We start from the raw sequence: 19,207 nt of genomic DNA on the forward strand, positions 1-19,207 counted from the left end.
TCTGTCTGATGGCTCCAGCCATTTCACAAAAATCTATAGTGGAGATACTCAAGTTTTAAAGAAAGAAGATGTACAAGATACATAAACTGACAAACTGCTGTATGCAACAATGATTATATTGTTCTAAAGACAGAAAGAGATCCTATTTGTTGAGGTCTTGGAAAGACTCATTATAACAGGAGTTATGGTGTTATGGTCTCTCTGTCCATGGAGGTATCTAACACCAGTCTGGAATGGCCAGACATCTGTTAGAAGAACTTCTTGCACTGATTGGGACTCTGGGGCAAAGGATTTCCAAGGTCTCTTCTGATTCCAGAATCTGTGATTCTGCGATTCCTATTTGTTTTCTGATTGTTTCAGTCTATAAGGAAACATTTCTTGAATTCTCCTTATTTCTCTTGATGCCAAACATTGTTCACAGCCTATTGACCGAAAACTGAAGCAAAACAAGACAAACAAAAAAACACATGATGCTTTTCTAGGACAACTAATAGGAGCAGAGGTAGAGTTGAAATATGCAAAACAGTATTTCTTAACCAGGGACATCCTCAACTGTGCTTCTTTTTAGGGTCATACAGGATTTCTACAATTGTAACCACCATTTCTAATCTCCACAAATGATGACACTCTTGACATTTTTCCACCAAAATTCCTAAAGTTTCAGCCTGAGTCTCAGGTTTCAACAGGCTGTTTTTAAGCAGCTGCTTTTATGTCATGTGACTTGGTCAGCCAATTCCCCATCTGAGGACAAGGGATTCTCGGCAACTGATCCTCATTCCCACCTTAATGTCTGTCACTTAGCCCATTTCTAAGAGTTAGTTTCAGAATCTGTCATATCTGTTATCTGTGGCAAGTGGCAGTAACCCAAACAGATGAAGGCTAAAAAGAAATCATCAACTTGCTACTGGGAAGTGCTGTGGAGGTAGTTGGTGTTCAGTCGCTAAGTTGTATCCAATTTTTTGTGACCCTATAGACTGCATCTAGCATGACAGTTTCCCCTGTTCTTCACTATCTCCTGGAGTTTGCTCAAATTCATATCCATTGAGTCAGCAACTCTATCTAACCGTCTCATCCTCTGCCACCCACTTCTCCTGCTCTCAATCTTTCCTAGCACCAGAATCTTTTCCAATGAGTCCATTCTTTGCATAGGGTGGCCCAAGTATTGGACCTTCAGCTTCAGCGTCAATCCTTCCAGTGAATAGTCAGGGTTGATTTCCTTTAGGATTGACTGGTTTGATCTCCTTGCTGTCCAAGGGACTCTCAAGAGTCTTTTCCAGCACCACAATTCAAAAGCATCAATCCTTTGGTGCTCAGCCTTCTTTATGGTACAACTCCCACATCTGTACATGACTACTGGAAGAACCGTAGCTTTGACTGTACTTTGCCTCTGTCAGCACAGTGATGTGTCTGCTTTCTAATATGTTGTCAGGTTTGTCATAGCTTTCTTCCAAGGAGCAAGTGTCTTTTAATTTCATGGTTGCAGTCACCGTCCACAATGATTTTGGAGCCCCCCAAAATAAAATTTATCACTGCTTCCACTTTTTCCTCTCCTATTTGTCATGAAGTGATGGGACTAGATGTCATAATCTTAGTTTTTAAACATTGAGTTTCAAGCCAGATTTTTCACTCTCCTCTTCACCCCTATTAAGAGGCTCTTCAGTTCCTCTTTGCTTTCTGCCATTAGAGTGGTATCATCTGCAAATCTGAGGTTGTTGATCTTTCTCCTGGAAATCTTGATTCCAACTTGTGATTCACCCTGCCTGGCATTTCATGTGATGTACTCCACCTATAAGTTAAATAAGCAAGGTGACAATACACAGCCTTATTGTACCCCTTTCCCAGTTTTGAACCAGTCTGTTGTTCTTTTTCCAGTTATAACTTGTGCTTCTTGACCTGCACACAGGTTTCTCAGGAGACAGGTAAAGTGGTTTGGTATTCCGATCTGTTTAAGAATTTTCCTGACGAGCCAAAGTTAAGAGAATTCAGCATCATCAAACCAGCTTTACAAGAAATACTAAAGAAATTTTTCTAGGCGGGAAACGCAAGAAAAGGAAAAGACCTACACAAAATAAACTCAGACAATTAAGAAAATGGTAATAAGATCATATATATTTATAATTACCTTAACAGTAAATGTATTAAATGCATCAACCAAAAGACATATCCTGGTTGGGGGGATGAGAACATGTGCATGTATGCCCTTCCACTTACTACATGGCTCTACTTAACCCCCCCAAATTGTACGTAATTATTTTATATCATTAGGTTAATCATGTTTCCATTATGGCTTGCAATTGTAATTATCTTTTTGTTTTTTGTTTGGAAATTGATTGTGAAAACTGATAAATATTTTTACTATTGCTATTATGTAACTTTTATTCACTTAATATCGTTGTATCATGATTGGTCAACAGAAAATAATAGAATTCTACATCACTAAAACTACCATTTAATAGAAAAACTTGTAATCACTTTTTATTAAAAAAAAGAAGAATTTTCCACAGTGTGTTGTGATCCATACAGTTAAGGCTGTGATCATGAAGGGGCTGTGGTGGAGTTGACCTCAGTCATAACTCGATACTTATATCTAGATTATAACCCAGTTATTCTGAAACAAAGTAGGTAGAAGGGTTAAAATTAAGTGATTATTTACAATATTTGAAACTAAACAAAGTTTAAAATATCTCTTTTTTTAAGAATAGTTATCATAATGCTTCTTATTTCTGTCTCCCCCAATGTTCAGCTTAGTTCAGTAAGCATTTCTCCCGGTTACTCTCTCTTGGAATTAATTGTTCATTGTTTGCTTTCCCTGCTAGACTGGAAGCTCCTTGAAGTCAAGTCAGGTTTTGTCAATTGCAGGTGTGTGAGACACATTAATAAAAGGGCTTAGGTCAATATGTATTTTCTAGTTGAGTAAATTTATGAAAAGAGTGAAATCTAGCATTGCATGGGTGAAAGAATACTGGTTCTAGAATCGGATACAATGTCACTCCAATTTGCGCTCACCCCTCTTTTAGTATGGTGTGGAGTCAAATTATTTAACTTTTAAACCTTGGTTTCTCAAATTTAAAAATTGTATAATATTTTCCTGTCAGTATTGTTGTGAGAATTAAAGATAATATGTTTTAAGATGTCAGTAAATGAAAAGCTACTCTTAGTCTTTTAACAAAAAAGTCTATATTAACAGATAAGGATACCAGATGAAACTATTGAGAGGGGAAGAAAGAAGTATGAATGGATCACTTCATTAAAAATGGTAAAATAAATTTTAGAGGTGGGTACAGTGTGCAGTGGGAACAGGGAAGAGTCATATGATGAGCAGAGCTGCCATACTGCACAACTTCAGAAATTGCATGCACATTACAGTCCATATGAACAGAAGGCGGTGGACAGCTACCATTCACGTGAACTTTTGGGCTGAATCATATGAAACTGTTGATATTCAACCATTGTGACATAATAAAAATGGAAATGTGCCCCCTGGAACTGAGTCACATGAAGTGCCTACATGAGGAAAAGGGAATTGTCAGAGACTTCGTAGTGTCAGTCTTGTCCCAGGTGAGCCATGGAAGATGAGGAGGAGTCACTGTGGTGAAAAAGTGGGAAGAAATAGTCAGATGTGTCAGCAGACACTAGGCAATAGTTTCAAAGCCTTCTAAGGAACAAGAGACTGACTGGCTCTGAGGGTGGAGATTGAGGCAAATTGAGAAAGAATAAAGCTGAAGAAGGAGGCAAGATTGGGTTATGAAAATGCTACAGAGACTACAGTCTTGAAGCAAAATCATAAAGTGACTAATAGGGAAGACTAAGATTTTAGAATCTTAGTCAGTTCTGTGGTAACCAAATTAGACATCTCCTCCACCACAGCCTTCTCCAGTTCTTCAGTGGAAATCAGATTTGCCTTTCAATTTCTTTTATGGCACCTTGTTCTTTTATTTCATAACACAGCCACAGTTTGAAATTGTCGAGTATATTTATTTGTGTATTTGTTTACTTACTAGATTATAAACTGCAGGAGGTCAGCAACCTTGTCCAATGTGCTTAAAATGATCTTCTAGCACAGTGCCTGGAACTCAGTAGATAGGAGCTCAAAAAATATTTGTTGGAGTAATGAGTAAATAACAGATACAAATTTTTCTAAGACTGCTGTCCCCATATCAATTTTTCCTGGCTAGAAATACTTTGGAAAAGTCTATTTTGAAGGAGCCTATAGGAGAACTACCCCCAACACTTGTCCCAATTACCTAATTCACACGGAAGGGGGTCCTTTAGTTCAAGTACCAGATGTGTGAAGACATGGCCTCCTTTCCTCCTAACTCCTGGGTGCTCTAGACCCACGACTTTGTAGTGCCAGGTGACAAGTCAGGCTTGGCTGGATGCCCAAACCAAGAGATGCATGGAGAAGTGTTGCATATTTTTCTGCACAGACTAACTCAAGGCCTCTTAGCTGGAAATGAAGAGGTTTGAGTGTTGGGGGTAATAAATGAAGGAAGCATATTTTTAAAATTTTACTGAGCCCAAGGTCGTTTGTCATAGAGAACCATTGAAGAGACATGTTTGTTAAAAGAATGCATTTGGCAGGTGTTTGGATGTTGTAAAGACTTGAATTAGATCTTGTATTACATCATTAGCCAACAAAGGGAGTGGTGATATCTCTGTTGTTTGACCTGGCAACATCATGTATCTCTTTGCTGTACCAGTGACTAGTTTTTCACTTTAAAATCATTGAGAAAACCAAAACATTTCCCTCATGTAAACAGTCCCGAAAATCATGCTCAATTTACTTCAATAGGAAAAGAAAAAACAGGCTTGACAGAGGTAAAAATATGACTCTCACTACTCTTCTGAATTGCCTACTTCTCACTGTGATGCATGGGTATCATTTCTGTGTTTGTGGGTATTGCGGTTGGGGTAAGAGTGAGACTTGGGTACGATTCCACTTGGGACATCCTTGATATTTGTTAATGTGTAACTAGTGCTGCAAACCCAGTGCCAGAGATCTTGGTTCTTCTGTTCATGGCATTTTATTCACTGTGACTACAAAGCTTCCTAATAAATCTTCACCAGACTTAAAAAAAAAAAATCTATTTTCGCAAATTCTTTTTTCAGCTTATGTAAACTATCAACTTGCATAACACATCAGCTGCATTTGCCTCCTTTTAAATGCAGAAATCCAGTTTAAGTGATAACATGTAATATTTGATATTAAGCATGTGATGAAGTGAAAGATAAACCACTTACTTGCAGAGACATAGTATTCATTCAAATAAAAATGCTTCTGGAAGCTAATGTTGGTGATCACATGAACATCTGAGGTCTAATCATGGAACAATTCACAGTGTCTTCTTTTCTCCCTCAAAGATAAAGTTCACTCATTGTCTTGGGTATTTGAAACAAAGCATTTAATGCTAATCTTAAAACGAGGAAAATTTCCATATTGAGCGAAGAGTTTGGAGAGGAACTTTATATTTGAAATCTTTGATCATTCTTAAATATTGCTGCTCGTAAGAAACATCCCATAAATGTTTCTTTTAAAGGGCTGCTTCTTTAGAGTTTCAGTGGAATTAGCTTTGGCTTTCATGGAATTAGGCTATGTTTGGTCCTATAGGAAGACATAATAGTGAGAAACCAATTAGACTTGCGAATGAAACTTCCTAAAATTGTTTACAACAATGTTTGTGTCTGCAGAGTCTGTAGGGAGAACATCATTGTGTGTGCTCAGTTGAACCAGAAATCCTTCTGGGAGATGCTACTGAGGCCAACCCTATCCTGGGCCAGAGACTATTGCGAGATTGAAGTATTGGAGGCAAATGTAGATGTAGTCACCTGTAAGAATTAATGTGATTCCTTCCGTAGTAAATTGAAGAGTTGATAGTGATTTGGGCACCAGAGAAGAAAGTCTTCTAACCAAAACTTTTAAACAAATGGCACTTTTCTTGAGGAATTCTCAGATTACAACGTCATCGCTGCTCTCCTTACAGAATACATGGGAAAAGAGTAAAATATCTAGTTGTCGTTTATTTGCTAAGTCGTGTCCAACTCTTTTGCTATCACATGGACTGTAGCCTGCCAGGCTTCTCTGTCCATGCAATTTACCAGGCAAGAATATTGGAGTGGGTTGCCATTTCCTCTTCCAGGGGACCTCCCAGACCCAGGTATGGAACCCCCGTTTCCCGCATTGCAGGTAGATTCTTTATGACTGAGCCAGCAGGGAAGCTCAAAATTTCTAGAACCATGGTTTATCTGCAGAAGAATAAGAAGCCCTCAGACACCAGAAGCATCCCTCGGGGAATTACCCAGCAAGCCCACGCTTCATTTGTACTGAAATTCATTGCAAGGCACATTTCAACACAATATATGGAAATTTTTACTTTATTCATCTCTGAAAAGCTGTTGGTTTAAGAATTGACTCTATCTGTTGAAAAGGGAGGGAGCCAAAACTCAGGGCTTTGTTTTCCTGCAGAGCGGTCTTGGGGATTCTGCAGCCTCTGCTTTATGAGAGGTTAAAAAAGTGGCTGGGAGATTTATACCCTCAGAGTCTCTCAACTCAGCTCACTGCTTCTGCAGAACTAGGACCCTTCCTTCCTTTGCTGTAGTTACAACCCTTGGAAGGAAGAGAAAGCAGCCAGTACTGATGTGAAGGCTGGTGGGATTGTGAGAGGCGCTTGGGGAGGGCAGAGTAATTAACTCTTTTCCTCCACTGTAGAGAACCAGGCTTCTCTTGATCTCACAGTAGACTATAGCCAGTGGCCAAGGTTCTTTACAGTGAGTGAAATAGACAGTGATGCTACAATACCAAGGAGGAGACCCACCCTGGTCCAGTGTTCATAGTGAGAGAACTTTCATAATGAGGCCAGTGGATAAAGGACTGAGATCCTTTACAGAGGAGGGAAGTGCAAATAGGGTGCGTCTGAGCTGAACTCTTGGAGCCACTTCACCTCTGAACAGGTTGGGAGCTTTCAAGCCCCTTGAAGTTTTAAAAAGGCACTGATTTCAGCATGAGATGTTTGCTGCACGGAGCTCAGCTGGAATGAAACGAAGGGGAGGAAAAGTAGCTTCTTTATTGCATTCAGAAAGCAGAGGCCAGTTGAATGGATTCTACTCAAACTGATTGCGTTTGTAGTTTTTGAAAAAAAAAAAAGAAAAAAAAGCTAAGAAGTTTAAATCCTATTCACCAAGTTCATAAAAACAAAACCCGGTCACAGAAGGCCTCTGAGAAGTGCACACATCCTTACAAGAGATGGTCAATTTAAAACAAGCTTCATTAAATAAGTCCCTTTCAAACTTGCTTCTTAGTATAATTCAGTAGCTCATACTGCTCTGCCTCATTTTAAGGGTTTTCTTGACTATAGTCTAGTTTAAATTAAATGTTGAACACAATTTTTCTAAGTGTACAAGGGTTTATTAATTCATTGAGTTGAAAACCAAAAGACTTTTTCTATTTTCTCTTTAAAGAATAAAAAACAAAATTCTGTACCTTCCCCCTTCTTGGCAATAACTAGTGGCTTTATAACATGAAAGCCAACAAAAGTGTTGAAAAGTGAAATCAAGTTTCTTTTGGATTTGTTTGCTCATCCTGCTCATCTGACATCTTCACTTGGTCAAAATGCACAGGTCTCTCTTACTTGTCTCTCTTTCCCTTCCTTAGCCTTTGCTTATGCAAAGTGTTGTACATTTATCCATTCACTTAATTCATACAATGCTTTAAAGCTTTTACTCAGCTACCCACATCTCCTTTACATCTTTCTGCTTTAGCATTCTCCATCTTGGTCTAAAGGCCTCCAGAGGTCAGGAAATTGGATATTGCTTCACTTTGTACAAGACCTGTGGGAGTCCCATCTATGGCCCCACGCTTAACAAATGCTTTTAGAGTATGATGACAATGATGAGCAGATGCCATCTCACTGGTATAAGGAATCTTGCAAAGAGTAGGTCAAGCATGCAGGATATTATCTGTGGGAATTTGCATTTAAGGTGATGCACTGGACTGGCCAGTTCAGGTTGCTGTGGTGCTACATAGAGTTTAATAATAGTACTGCATTTAGTTAAGGGATTTGGAAGTGTCATTAGGCTGCTGAATTCACATAGCGAGAAAAGCATCTTATTTTTTATCCTGTATGAAATAGACTGGACACCCAAGGGCACTTTATAAGATTTTCACTCTATTAGAGGTTTATGTTTTATAAATTATATTTAAACTGATTTTTGTAGTCAGTAGTTCGTGATGTGTAAATGTGCAGTGGTGGTGGTGTCTCATTTTTATCTCCATTTCACAGATTAGGAAAAGTCCTTCCAAGAAACTGAATCGAGTTGAAAACATCCCATGATAGACTTACCCTGTGAAGTAAGATTAGAAGTGAGATTACAGCTCACATTGCATAAACACTAAACTACTAGTTAAATTGCTGAATAGCCACTAAGTCTTTGGTTGTTTTAGTTTTCTATCCCCATTAGTCTTGCATTCGATTTAGATGATGCTGATATCTAATAAGCATTTCCTTAGGCATAGGCCCTGAGCCAGCTTGAAGGAAATAGTAGTTTTCCATAAATACTGGTAGATGTGCTGTGGGAATGGCTGTGTGCCTGTAAACTACTTCAGGATATGTCTTCACAGAAAATAATGAATGGCCTGTAAAAATCAAGAGTTGTTGCGGTTCTTATGTTGTTGAAAGATGAGTGATACAGTGATATAGGATCATTATACCAGGTTCTTACCTGAGTCAGGTAAGACTTTTTACATTTTTTTGAAATCAATGTTACTTTTATTTATTTATTTACTTATTTACAGTTTATCTAAGACATTTATGGGGGCTTCCTTGGTGGCTCAGTGGTAAAGAATCTGCCTGTGATGCAGGAAATGGGGGTTTGATCCCTGGGTTGAGAAGATCCCCTGGAGGAGGGCATGGCAATCCACTCCACTATTCTTGCCAGGAAAATCCTATTGACAGAGGAGCCTGGCAAGCTACAGTCCATGAGATCGAAAAAGAGAAGGACTGAAGCAGCTGAGCACGTAAGACATTTATTTGTGGAAATTGATTACTAACATAAGCTCTTGCTGCTTGAATCCTTCTCCTTTTCCTCTTATTCCTCCTCCTTCTTCAGATTACTAGCATTAAAATGGTTGAATTACCAACTACCAATGGTTGAAAAGAAAACTTAGATATTTGAATCTCTAAATATACTTTACAGAAATACTTCTGCCTTCAACTCTTCTTTGGCCCCAACTAGTAAAACTTAATTGTGTTCCCTTCAAGGAAAATGGTGAAGTTTGTTTTATGAGTTTGTGTCTTCAGAACTTTCTTTTTTCTAGTGATTATTCCAACTCCCCAATACTTTCATTGCCCTCCATTAATTTGTACTTTTTGATTAAACTCATTTAATGAGAGTAAAATTTCTGATCCTCAACGTTTTACCTCAAATGTATCATTTCCTTCTCCGGTGGAAGAATACTTCTCCCACTCCTTTAGACATGTGGAAATAGCATTAAGTTGTGTCTTGGAGGTGGAGGTGGGAGAGGGCAGTGGAAATGAAGTCATATGTTTGAGCTTGAAGGTAAGTTAGACTGAAATTTTCAGGTAAAAGAGGGATGACAAAGTAGATCAATGGGGAGCCTCTAAGATTTCAATCTAAATTACTGGCTCCCTGCTCCCCTGTATTGGATGACTTCTCAGTTGGTTCCACTGATATGTTGGCAGGTGGAACAGTAGATTCCCGTTCCACCTGCCTATCTGCCAGGAATTTGGCAGGTTCCTTCTTATCTTTCTGAGAACCATGGGTTTCTTTCCACTGATTTAAGGAGCAATATGGGAAGCTAACTCGATGCCATGGAGTCCCTTGATGAGCAAAAGACAGAGAAGGTAGCTCTGATCTTAGTAAGGCAGAGAGTAGCAAAATTCCTATGTCAAGTTGTCTTTCAAGCCAACCAGATTACAGATATTTGATCAAATAATGATAAATACACAGGAAACTCTGCACATCATGGTCAAACTGGATATAATAAAATGTGTTTAACCCCAACGGCATTTGCCCAAGAAGTCTGAAAGAACTGAAAAGGACTTTAGTGTGGGGAAATGATAGCTGACACTTGAATGGAGATGATAAAGTCATATGGGGAAGATTCCCATTAATAAAAAGAGAAAAGAAAAAGAAAAATTCTCTTCCAGTATTTTCTGCCCTTTGTGAATGACTATGTACTTTGATGCATTAAATTTATCTTTGTGTTCTCTCTGAAATTTTGGTGTAGGGCTGACTTGAGTTATCTAATTTATCCCACTGGATGGCTTCCAACATAAAGCAAGCTTCATCTATCTTTTAAAAAATTATTTTTAAAAAATATTTTTAGCAAAGGAACACATGCACTTAGTTTAAAAAATCAAATATGCTTCTGGGTTTAGATGACAGATTTAAACTTTTTCACAGAATTTTCCCCCTAATACCTAAGAAAAAGCACAACTGCACTGCAAAAACTCTTTACCTGCATTATTCCAATAGCTTTCTAATTGGTCTCCCTCTTTCCTTTGCCTGCCTACACTGGGCTCTCAACAAACTAGTCAAAGTAATCCTTTTAAAATGCTAAATTGTTCTCTTTGGTTAAAACCTTGAAACTCAGAGCAAAAGCCTCACAATGGCCTGCTATGAAGAGGACAACTGGAATACCTAGCTCTCTAGCACATCCCTGGTCTTAGGACACACAAGTTTTTGCTATAGCACTTGCCTTACTCTTTTTCTCAAAAGTTTTCAAACATGTTCTCATCTTGGGCCTTTGCATTGGCTTTTCCCCTTGCCTCTAACACTCGTCCCCTAGAAATCAGCAGAGCTCATTCCTTTGTGTTTATTGCTCGGATTTCACCTTTTAAATGAGGACTTTCATGACTGCCTTGTTTAATTCTGGGATTAAACCTTTCCACTCCCCCACTCCCATACCCTATTCTTCTTTACACTGCTCTAGTTTTCCTTTTTTCCCCACAATGCTTGTCATTTCTGTCATGCTATGCTATAATGTAATTTACTTCTTTATTATGTTTCCTGTTTACTCCTGTGCCCTCACTTGGTACCACCCTCAACAAGCTCCATTGTTTGGTCTGGGTGTGTTTAGAGATATGTCCAACAGCCTAGTGTCTGATACATAGAAGTTTAATAAGTATTTATAGAATCAGCTAAAGAGCCTCTTGATGAAATAGGAGAGTGAAAAAGTTGGCTTAAAGCTCAACTTTCTGAGAGAAAACTAAGATCATGGCAACTGGTCCCATCACTTCATGGCAAATAGATGGGGAAACAGTGGAAACAGTGGCTGACTTTATTTTTTTTGGGCTCCAAAATCACTGCAGATGGTGACTGGCAACCATGAAAGTTTACCTTGGAAGGAAAGTTATGACCAACCTAGACAGCATATTAAAAAGCAGAGACATTACTTTGCCAACAAAAGTCCATCTAGTCCAAGTTATGGTTTTTCCAGTAGTCATGTATGGATGTGAGAGTTGGACTATAAAGAAAACTGAGCACCAAATAATTGATGCTTTTAAACTATGGTGTTGGAGAAGACTCTTGAGAGACTGCAAGGAGATCCAACCAGTCCATCCTAACGGAGATTAGTCCTGAGTGTTCATTGGAAGGACTGATGTTGAAACTGAAACTCCAATACTTTGGCTGATGAGAAGAGCTGACTCATTTGAAAAGACCCTGATGCTGGGAAAGAGTGAAGGCAGGAGGAGAAGTAGATGACAGAGGATGAGATGGTTGGATGGCATCACTGACTCAATGGACATGAGTTTTGATAAACTCTGGGAGTTAGTGATGGACAGGGAGGCCTGGCATGCTCTGCTCCAGGGGTCGCAAAGAGTCGGACACGACTGAGCAACTGAACTGAACTGAACTGAATGAATGTAGTACATAGTAATTTCTCTGGTGGCTCAGATGGTAAAGAATCTGCCTGCAGTGCAGGAGACCTGGGTTCGATTCCTTGGTCTTGAAGATCCCTTGGAGAAGGGAATGGCTACCCACTCCAGTATTCTTGCCTGAAGAATTCTATGGACAGAGGAGTCTGGTGGGCTACAGTCCATGGGATCCCAAATAGTATGACTGAGCAACTAACACTTTCACTTTCAATTTCTCTTTTGTAAGAAAAAAATGAATATTTGGATTGACTATTCCAGAAATTTTGATATGGGATACTCAAAATGAATATATATCCTAGTTAAGGTATTGAACTTCAAGGATTAAAAAATATCCTTAGGTAGACTAAGTAGATAAAACAAATCACCTTCTATGATTTAAGAGAGTCAGATCTCAGATGTCTTAATGGCAACGTTCAATGCCAGATGATGATGGAGTTATTTCTGTGAAGTTTTGAAGGAGCAAAAGAAAGCTAAGAGATCAGTAGAAAAAAGGCAAGAGGCAGACATTCAAAAACATGAAAGAACCCATGGAATATCGCATTTTTGAAACCTTCATGAAAAAAATGCTTGACAATGGGTTCTAGCTAATTAAGAGATAAATCAAAATAAAGAACTTGGAAATTGAGAAGCTGTGATAAAAAGAACTGATGGTGTTTGAATCTATTTAAATATAGAATTAAAGACGAAACAACTGAGAGAATTATTGCTATAGAACAAAATGTGAATGTTATTAATCAGAACAATGTAAAATTAGTAGTATAAAGATAATTGGAAAGTGCGGTGAAGGGAGATACTCTCATATTTCTAAGAAAGAGTCTACTGATATTGTCTAATATTGAAATATATAATAAAAACATTAATGACTCCAACTCATTGTTTTTCATATCCATTCCTCCACCCTTTCAAGCTTAGAGAGCTGTAAATCTTAGAGAAACCATTTCTTTGAAAATCAACAGTATCTTTAATCTTGTTTCAGTTTCTGTTTTACTATTTAAATAAGTTGAATATTTTGCTACTAAAAATAGTATCTATATATAATCCCTTTTTAACAAAAAGTAACGGGGGCGACAGAGAATGAGATGGCTGGATGGCATCACCGACTCGATGGACATGAGTTTGAGTGAACTCCGGGAGTTGGTGATGGACAGGGAGGCCTGGCGTGCTGTGATTCGTGGGGTCGCAAAGAGTCGGACACGACTGAGCGACTGAACTGAACTGAATGTTATCTGTCTAGCCCTATCTATCTAATCTATCTATCAGCATCTACCTAATTGTTAATTAAGAACTCTTGTAATTAAGAACACACACATGCATGCATGCGAAGTCGCTTTAGTTATGTCTGCTTCTTTGCGACCCCATGGACTGTATAGCCCATCAGGCTCCTCTGTTCATGGGGTTCTCCAGGCAAAAATATTGGAGTGGGTTTCCATTTCCTCCTCCAGGGGATCTTCCCAACCCAGGGATCAAACCCAGGTCTATGTCTCCTGCAACAAAATCTGGACTTGTGCTTGCCTAATGTTAATGGTAGTAATTTCAGAATGCCAGTGGCTTTTTATTTACTTCTTCATACATTTCTGCATTGTTTAATTACTTTTTAAAGAGTACTATCATTTTTTTAACAAATTAATGAGGGAAATTTTAAAGTTCACTACCCCACTGCTACTGCCCCTCCAAAAAACATATGAACAGTAATTATTATTATGTATGGCAATCTGGATAATTGCTTCTTCCATCTTTATACTTTTCTAGGATTTTTGACTAAAAAAATATCAGTGTTACACCATAATCTTTTTCTCATGGTCTCACTTCAGAGATCCAACAAATTATGACCCTTTCAGATGTTTCTTATGATATTTATATACATGTATTTAAACTTCTATTCACTTCTTGATTTTAGACATTATCAATTTATTCTTCAATTTTACAGTGAATACTTTACCTTTTTTATGTCTCTCTCCCACACCTCTACCATAATGGTCTTTTACTTTCCTCTAAAAGTTATATTGCAATTTTTTGTTAAAACTCAGTATTTATATTATGACTACATAAATATTACATTTAGGCTATGATTTTTTTACCTTCTTATCTGCTAGGTTGTTTTTTTCTAGAAGTAATAAAGTTATTCATTTTAAAAGTTTGCTTAATTTTCTACATATCTATTCCAATTTTTCCTAATGTTCTATTTGATTCATCAAATGCTTAGCAATAATTCTTCCAAAATGCTCAAAAATATTATGTACCAATTAAATTGGTCTCTCTCTCTCTTTTTTTTTTTATTGGTCTATTGGACCATCTATTTTTTAGTTGGAGGCATCTCTTCTTTAGTCCTCCAGCCTCTTGCTACAACATGGGCTGTTTGTTCTCTGAAAATTCCCTTCATTGGTCTCCCTTCATTGTTCTTTTCATTGCATCCTTTTTCCTCACTCTTTCTTTGAGTACTGTGAAATTTTATAGAGTACTTCAGTCTCCTCCAGAGAAAGAGTAACATATCTGAGAGCCTGCATGCTTGAAATTGCTTTTAGTCTGCCCATACTTGCTTAGTAGTTTGGGCATGAAATTCTAGAATGAAAATAATTTGATTCAGAATTCTGAGAGCATTGTTCCAATGTCTTCTAGCCTTCAAAAGTGACATTGCAAGTCAGATGTGAGTTAGATAACTGATCCTTTGTAAACAACTTGTTTCTCCAGAAGATTTTAGGATCTCCTCTTCATTCTTTTGAAGTTGTGTGATGTGTTGTGGTGTCAGTTCTTCGTGATTTAGAGAACTGGGCTCTTAGTGGGAACTTTTAATTGTGATGTCTGTGTCTCCTCATTTGGGGAAACTTCCTTGTATTTTCCCTCAGTTTTTACCTTTTGTCTCTTTCTGGATTCCTGGTTTCTAGTGTTAGACTTCTGGAACTGATTATCTAAATTTTCTCTTTATTTTCCTTCTTCAATGACAGTTCTTTTTTTGTTTGTATGTTTATTCTATTCTCTGTAGGATTTTCTTGACACTTATCTTTCATCCATTCAGTTGAATTTCTAATCTTTTCTGTATATTTAATTTTCAAGATCACATTCATATTTTTTATTTCTGCCCATGAAAACAATACCCTAGTATTAGTTCATAAATGCATATTTATTCTTTTTTGTTCATGTACATCAATTATTGACTTTAAAGTGTTTCCACTTTCTGTGTTGTCTCTGATTCTTCTGAACTTTCTTCTTTTTCATGTTTTGGCCCTTTTGTACCACTTTGGAAACTTTTTCAAATGTTTGGTGATTCTAGCTTTCTTAAGCATTTAAAGTGAAGGGAAAATCACCCAATCATGTCTGACTCTTTGCGACCCCATGGACTATACTGTCCATGGAATTCTCCAGGCCAGAATATGGGAGTGGGTACTCTTTGTCTTATCCAGGGGATCTTCCCAACCCAGGGATCAAACCCAGGTTTCCTGCATTACAGGCAGATTCTTTACCAGCTGAGCCACAAGGGAAGCCCAAGAATATTGGAGTGGGTAGCCTATCCTTTCTCCAGCAGATCTTCCCAACCCAGGAATTGAACCGGGGTCTCCTGCATTGTAGGAGCAATCTTTATCAACTGAGCTAGAGAGAACATAAGCATTTAAAACTGAGGCTCTAAAGCTGATAAAAGATTCTAGATGTAGAAGTGAGCTTGTATTTTTAAATATAGAGTAAGTTGTCTTTTTTCACGTGGAAGCCACAAATGTAAGTATCTGAAGGCCTCTTTCTCATGCTCCTTATTTCAGGTTTCTCCAGGGAAAATTGCTTTAAATCCATAGGTAGAGTGTTATAAATGCAAGGGTTATATATACCTGGCTACTGACAGACATACTAATGTGAAGAACAGACATACTGAGAGACATACTGATGCGAAGAACTGACTCGTTTGAAAAGACCCCAATGCTGGGAAAGACTGAATGCAGGAGAAGGGGATGACAGAGGACGAGATGGCTGGATGGCATCACCAACTCAGCGGACATGTGTTTGAGTAAACTCCAGGAGTTTGCGATGGACAGGGAGGCCTGGCCTGCTGCAGTCCGTGGTGTCGCAGAGTCGGACACGACTGAGCAACTGAACTGACAGACTGACAGACAAGCGGAAGGGATGGGGACTGGGGACTTGACTTTTGAGGGTGGACATTTTGCCGACTTTTAGTCTATCGCTTGATGTTCCAGCTCTTTCTTTCACTGTACTCAGTATTTCTGAGTCAGACCACCCGAGGTGCATTTTCTCTAGGTAATTTACCCCTGTCTCTTGCAGGATAGGAGAGCAGTTTGGCTGTTCAGGGACCCCGAGGTCTGCACATTCTTCATGTGGAGCTCTCTCTCTCCCCTCCTGCTTCCTTACCTTCTGTATCTGGTGCTTCTAAATTTTCAAAATTTTCTGGGATAAGTGGGGAAACATCTTGCTTCTCTTGAATGCTTTCCTCTTCCAGGTTTGTCTTCCTCCACTCAGTAAGTCATTTCCCACTTTCCCATTTGTTTTCCATCTTCTATATACACTGCTGCTGCTGCTAAGTCGCTTCATCGTGTCCAACTCTGTGCAACCCCATAGACGGCAGCCCACCGGGCTCCCCCGTCCCTGGGATTCTCCAGGCAAGAACACTGGAGTGGGCTGCCATTTCCTTCTCCAATGCATGAAAATGAAAAGTGAAAGTGAAGTCGCTCAGTCGCGTCCGACTCTTAGCGACCCCATGGACTGCAGCCCACCAGGCTCCTCCGTCCATGGGATTTTCCAGGCAAGGGTATTGGAGTGGGGTGCCATTGCCTTCTCCTCTATATACACTACCATGAGTAAAACAGACAGCTAGTGAGAACCTGCCGTATAACACAGGGATCTCAGCTCGGTGCTCTGTGATGACCTACATGGGGACAGGGGGTGGTGGTGGTGAGGGGATGTCTGTGAACATATAGCCGATTCACTTTGTTGTACAGCAGAAGCTAACACAGCTCTGTAAAGCAATTACACTCCAACGAAAAATAAAAAAGATATTGTGAAATTCAAGTCATATATATTAAAATATACAACAAATATCAATCATAAAAAATTTTGTTGACATATAGTCCCCCATTGTCTCCTTTCCCATTATCTTCTTACCAATATGTTTCATGTTTCTTTGTTTTCTGTCATGTTAGCAGTGTTTCAGAAGGGTATTCAAACCTTATATATAACCAGGAAGTACCTATGTGTTTTAATTTAAAAAACTGATTTTCTGGCCCTTTGTTAAATTTAAAGAGCCTTAAAATGGCAGTGGTTTTATTAGAATAAAGAAAAAAAGATTAACATGTCAGAAGATTAGATCAAAGAAATAGGAAGAAGAAAAGCAAAACTTGAAGCTAATCTGATTGAAGAAAGCTGTGAATGAATGAAGAATAAATGGGTGCTAAGTATGTCTCTTTTTCTAGCCTTACTCCGTGAATAAGGTTTGGAAGATCTTCAGGGTAGAAGTGGTCACATGTCGCAGGGAAACCATCTCAAATACCAGCATTCTCAGACAGAGCTTGGAGAGCACAAGCTAGCAGAGAATTGAAGGTTGAGGTCGCCAGTGAAAGTGAAAGTGGCAGTCGTGTCTGACTCTTTGCGACCCCATGGACTGTATAGTCCATGGAATTCTCCAGGCCAGAATACTGGAGTGGGTAGTCTGTCCCTTCCCCAGGGGATCTTCCCAACCCAGGTATCAAACCCAGGTCTCCTGCATTGCAGGCAGATTGTTTACCAGCTGAGCCACAAGGTCACAAGTGGGAACCTACAAAGAAGGAATTCCATGTTGTTGGCAGAAAACAGAGCCCTCTGCTTAAGCTGCCTGCTGATGTTTTACTGTGGTAATCCAGAGTCTTCCTAGATTCTGTGCCTGACTGAGGGCCACATGCCTCATGTCTGCACAACTGCTTCTTGCTCTTTCCATCCTCCAGGGTCTCCAAATTGCCAGGCTTTCTGCCCCGCTCCTGCCACCCACAACACCCACCCCTGTTATGGCAGCCTCTGCTGGCCATCCTGCTGCCAGTCCTCAGGTTGTGTAACTCTGCACCTTTGAGTGAACAGCTGTTTCCATTTGTCGTGTTAGCTTTAGCTATTTTTTCCAAAGAACTAAACTATTTCAGATGTGTCAGAAGCTCCATTTGTAGCCATCCCCAATCCCATCTCCTTTTCTTCCTCCACCCACCCAGGGATCCATTCAAAACAATTGTAATACTTTCTACAGGTCGACAAGATAATAGGGAATGAGATCAAGAAGAAGTTTCTGTTTCATAGCACAGGATGGAGGGAACGGGGTGACTATCACTAAAACACTAGTTAAGATAGAGCAGATTTATGAGCACAAGTTTGTACCTTAGGCCTGTCATATTTTTTCACCTTTATGTTAGTTAATTGCAGAGTAACATAAATTAACTTTGGAACACAAGCAAAAATGGGAACTTTATTTATGAATTTCTTGGATTTCTTTACCTCAAGCCAAACAACTAAATTGCTACTTAGCATAAATTATTTATGGGCCTGGCTCAATACCATCCAGCACCAGCCCCCGGAGGTATGGGAGATATAAAAGATTTAAAGCATCGCTGCGACAGTGTTCGGGCCGCCGTGGAGCTGTGTTTCTTTCCAGAAGGGTCCACTTTATTTTGTTGTAAATAAATAGAGGCTGGATTTTCCAGGGAGGGAAGTTAGCTTCCAGCAGGACGGTGGTGGTGTTTTGCATATGTTAATTACACAACCCTTTTATGACAGATAGACGCAGTGTTTGCATAGATATTTCTCAAAAGACCCGTAGACCCAAATGGAGCTTTTCATTTCCTGGCGTGCAGTTGTTTCTCTCATTTGATCTCACTTCAAAATCTGAAGTTTTCAAAGCTTGCCATCCCAACCAGTCAATAAAAAATAGTCCTATCGGTATGATTTTAACAGGGACAAATGCACATCTTCTGCAACCTTGATTCTGTTTTCCTTAAAATTCAAGTCCAACAATTCCATGCTGACACCTGCGACAAACCAGTTGTCACTTCCTAGGTTGTCTTTCTATAGCCCTAACCTCCAGCATGTCACCCTTTGCTCCAAAATACCCTTACATACTTTGCTTCTCAGACACCGTCTGTTTCTAAGACAAGGTCACTGTCTTCTTTTTCTTTAGGTCAGGCATATTTCGTTTGATTCCCACAAAAGATTAGAAAACCTGACACAAAAGTGTAAATTTCCAGCTTTTTAATTCAATTTCCAAAATTAGGAGATCTAGCTATTTTAGGGAAGCCTTTTCATTGGATGCTGTTGGCTGCAGCTGCATCGTCCTCGCCAGTCCTCAGCTCTCCACTTTGCCA

The sequence above is a fragment of the Moschus berezovskii genome, chromosome 10, assembly GCF_049115385.1.
Source record: "Moschus berezovskii isolate FMDL1 chromosome 10, NW_MosBer_1.0, whole genome shotgun sequence".
Taxonomy (NCBI): Eukaryota; Metazoa; Chordata; class Mammalia; order Artiodactyla; family Moschidae; genus Moschus; species Moschus berezovskii.